Source organism: Cheilinus undulatus, linkage group 7 (assembly GCF_018320785.1).
Source record: "Cheilinus undulatus linkage group 7, ASM1832078v1, whole genome shotgun sequence".
In the NCBI taxonomy this organism is placed as follows: domain Eukaryota; kingdom Metazoa; phylum Chordata; class Actinopteri; order Labriformes; family Labridae; genus Cheilinus; species Cheilinus undulatus.
Genome location: NC_054871.1, coordinates 5955177 through 5959800, shown reverse-complemented (window position 1 = coordinate 5959800; position 4624 = coordinate 5955177).

The window sequence follows — 4624 nt, the reverse complement described above, 5'->3', positions numbered from 1 at the left end:
TTGAATGAGAATAGCCTGCTCAGGATGATGTAATGTGACCTTAACAGTGGAGCACCCTCCTTGGGTATTTATATTTAGACTCAGAGAGGGTCATGGGACTGTGGATAGGCACATACCAGCCAGACAAAGATGGTTAAGGGGGCAGAGGGCAGAGGAGAGAGGATCCAACAGTGGGCCATGCCTGGCTATCGCTATTTGCTGAGATGTTAGACCATACAAGGAGCACTTCTCAATGAAGCTGAAAATATATAAGACTAACAATAAACCTGAAAGGAGATGATAGTGTGGAGGCAGATGTGATCAGGAGGGGAAGGTTTAAAACTTAAGCTCATATAAAAATTCATAAAATTTTATATTTTATTCAAATACACTTATGGCTTTAGAGTGCACCAGGCACAGGTGATGTCAGAATTTTCTTAACAAAAATGAGTATTTCTGAATATTGTAAATCATGTACTTTAATTCTGATGGTGGCTCTAAAAGAAAAGTCAATGAATCATGAAGTCAGTAACGATTTATCCTCTGGAAACCATGAATACCAGTGCAAAAACACCTTCACAGACAAAATTAGGGCTAAGTAAAGTCAGCTGATTCATCTTCGGGGACCAATAAACATGGATTTAAAAAAACAAAAACAAAAAAACTCTGTGAGACCTATCCACCGGGAACCATGAATATATGTTTGACATTATAATACAATCAACCCTGAAGCTCTTACTGAATCTCAATTTAAAAGTAAAGTATCAGCCTGCTGGTGGTGCTCAGGAAAAAGACCAGCTTATTAAGTCAGAGTTATCCTCTTGGAACAATGAATATCTGTATCACATTATCTGGGAAGGTTCATCCTCTGGTAACCATTGAATATCAGCACCAAATATGATGGGAATCAACCAAAATGGGAGCTAATTCACTGGATATAAACTAAAATACATCAGGCAACTACTAAAGTCAGTCAGTTTTATCCTCTGGAAACCATGAATATCATTGAAAAACTGTAGAATCTAGCTGATAGAACTCAAGATGTTTGCCCTCACTGTATGAAGTAACCCTGCCTTCACAGACAAAATTAATGCTCAATAAAGTCAGCTGATTCATCTTCGGGGACCAATAAACATGAATTTAAAAAAACTACTAAAGTCAGTCAGTTTTATCCTCTGGAAACCATGAACCATGACTGTAACAGTTATCATGATGATTCATCTGAAAGTTGCAAAAATTCTTCCCTCATAACATAATATCAGTCCATCCGTGGCAATTAATAAACCACCAACGCCAGTGAGTTAATCCTCTGGAAACCATGAATGTCTGAATCCAATTGTGTTCCACTCAACTAAACCGCTCTTATGAAACCTCAGTCCCATATAAAAGTATCAAAGTATGTCAGAGGATCACTAATGAAAATGCATCATGTAGGGTTCATCCCCTGGAAACCATGAATATCAGCACCAAGTATCATGGCAATAAACCATAAAGGGGTTTTACTTAATGGACGAAAAAAACGAAACCCTTAAATCCACAATTTCCCTGAATAATCAGGCCGCTACCAAAGTCAGTTAGGTTTACCCTCTGGAAACCATGAATGTCTAAACCAAATGTAATGGCAAATACCTGAAAGCCGTGAAAGTTATTTCCCTAAAAACTAACATATTAACATGGTCGTGGCAGTAAACAAACTAGTACCAACCCTGATGGATGTATCCCCTGGAAACTATGAATATCTGCATCAAATTAAATTTGGGCTATTGCAACAGCTCTCATGAAACCTCAGTCCAAAATGAAAGAGTAAATCTCCTGAAGCTAGCATAAAAAGTCCCTTATAAAAGAGCATCTTGTTGGGCTCATTCTCTGGAAACCATGAATATCAGTGTCAAATATCACCAAATCATATGGCAACCACCCAAAAAGGGGTTTCACTCAATGGAACCAAGAAAAACTTAAATCCAAGTTTTTGCTGAATTGAACATCAAGGAATTATCAAAGTAAGTTTTATCCTCTGGGAACCATGAATGTCTAAACCAGGTATGGTAATTATCTAAAAGCTGTGAAAGTCACTTTTCTCTCAGAACAAAATTATCCCCATAGTTGTGGCTATAAAGAAACTACAAACCTCAGTGGTTGTATCTGCTGATAACCATGAATATCTGAATTATATCATTTTCAAATATTGCAACAGCTCTCATGAAACTTCAGTCCAAAACAGTAAAATCAACCTACTCAAGGCAGTAAGAAAAAAGTCACAAAAGAACATCCTTGGGTTTTTCCTCTGGAAACAATGAATGTCAACACTAAAAATCATGGCAATCAATTGAAAAAGGGTTTCACTCAGTGGAACAAACATTAAATCCATATTTGTCTTGAAAGTAACGTCACGCAACCAACAAAGTCAGTCAGGTTTATCCTCTGAGAACCACGAATGTTAAACTAAATATCATGGCAAATGTCTAAAAGCTGTTAAAGTTATTTTTTCTCTCATAACAAAAAACATGGTTGTGGCAATAAAGAAACTGGTAACCTTAATGGATATTTCCACCAGAAATCATGAATATCTCCCCCCCCCCCCCGGATCCAGTTTACAGTGCATCTTGTAGGGTTCATCCTCTGGGAATCATGAATATCAGCATCAACCTTCATGTCAATTAGCCACATAGATTTCAAGGTATTTTGCTCTATGACAAAAAAGATCTACCTTTTTCAAGTAAGATTTATCCTCTGGAAACCATGAATGTCTGTGTTGAGTTTTATGGCAGTTATTCCAACAGTTGAAGCCGAATTTCACCAAAAAAAATTTAAATAAAAAAGTTTGACCAGCTGAGAGTCCTACCTGAAATGCCAGAAAATTTTCAAAATAAGTCAAAGGCTTCCTCAGGGGACCATGACTGACTGAACTAAGCTTAGCAGCTCTCCATTCAATGACTGCCCATTTATTTCAGTTACAAAGTCAGAAGGTGAACATTATAATGAGCTTAAATACAGCACATAACTGGGCAGGAACAAAATTTCCTATTCTGTATTGTTTAAAGAGCTACTTTAGGAGTGATTTAATAAGAATTGATTAAAAAACTGTCCTCGTCTATTTCAGATTAGTTGTTTTTCTCGGTGGACATCCACCTGAATCCACCTCAGTCGCTGCATTTCCAGTAAATACTGCCTCATCTTCAACAAAGCGCTCTGAGGCGATTGAGATATTTTTAGCCCGGCTTTGTCGTCTTGTGTTTGTGTTCCTGTGCGTGGTTCACAGTGTGGCACAGCTCAGACGCACTGACAGGCAGAGGAGAGTGGAGGCGTTTACAAAAAGCAGTGTGGCTCTGAGAACTAGGTCTGCACAGCTCATCATGGCTCACCAGCACTGGGTCAAAGCCATTGATAAAAAGACACACCACACCACCGCAGACGGGGCCTTTTGGATTCAGAGGTGCACAGAAACACCTCTGTCTGAGTCTCAGACCATGTGGGAGTGTGTGGGATCAGTGGGTGGGGGCTGTGTTGTGTCATATTCAGAGATCTGTGGTGTTGATGATTAAACTCTTCTTTCAAAATGTACTTCAGTGTCACTTTCAAGGTCTGATGTAGTTTCTTTGTTTCACCACAACTACCCTTCACCAGAGCACGTAGGTCTGCTACGACAAAGCATAAACACTGTGCAAAGTTATTTGGATGTCTGTTCTAGGACTAGCCTACAGGTAACCTTCTTTTATTCAACTGCTGATAAATCACACAGGTACTGTCGTAATTTTTCAACATATCAGTTTTGTAAATATACATTATGTGAATGTTTACAATGATATAAAATTTGACTACCTCATGTTATAATCATTTTATTTTCATAAATCTTTATTAGTTTTTTTTAGTTACGGAAAAGTATGAATCAAAAAAGTCAAAAATGAAATAAATAGTAAAAATTAGGAATCTAAAGGTCAAAATCAGAGAAGAAAATCCAATAATATGAATCTAAAAGGTCAAAAAGTGAAATAGTAAAATATTATGAGTCTAAAAAGTCAAAAATTAGACAAAAGTCAGAACTGAATGTAAAAGGTAAAAAATGAAATAGAGAAATTATGAATATAAAGGTCAAAATATGAGATAAAATTCAAAATAATGAGTTAAAAGGTCAAATTGTGATTTTAAATTTTAAATTGTTGGTCTACAAGGTCAAAATGAGATACAAAATCAGTATTATTAATCTAAAAGGTCAAAATATGAGGTTAAATTTAAAATTATGAATCCAATATGTCAATAAATTAAATAAGTAGGGAAAGTTGTTAATCTTAAAGGTCAAAAATGAAATAAATAGTAAAAATTATTAATATAAAGGTCAAAATATTAGATAAAAAGTCAAAATTATGAATCTAAAAGGTAAAAAAAATGAAATACTGAAAATTATGAAACAAAAAGTCAAAATATGAGATAAAATTCAAAATAATTAGTTAAAAGGTCAAAATAATACTTTACATTTTAAATTGTGGGTCTACAAGGTCAAAATATGAGATAGAAACTCATTTTTATTAACCTAAAAAGTCAAAATATGAGGTTAAATCAAAAATTATGAATCCTAAATGGTCAATAAATTAAATAAACAGCAAAAAGTGTGAATCTAAAAGGTCAAAATATAAGATAAAAAGTGAGT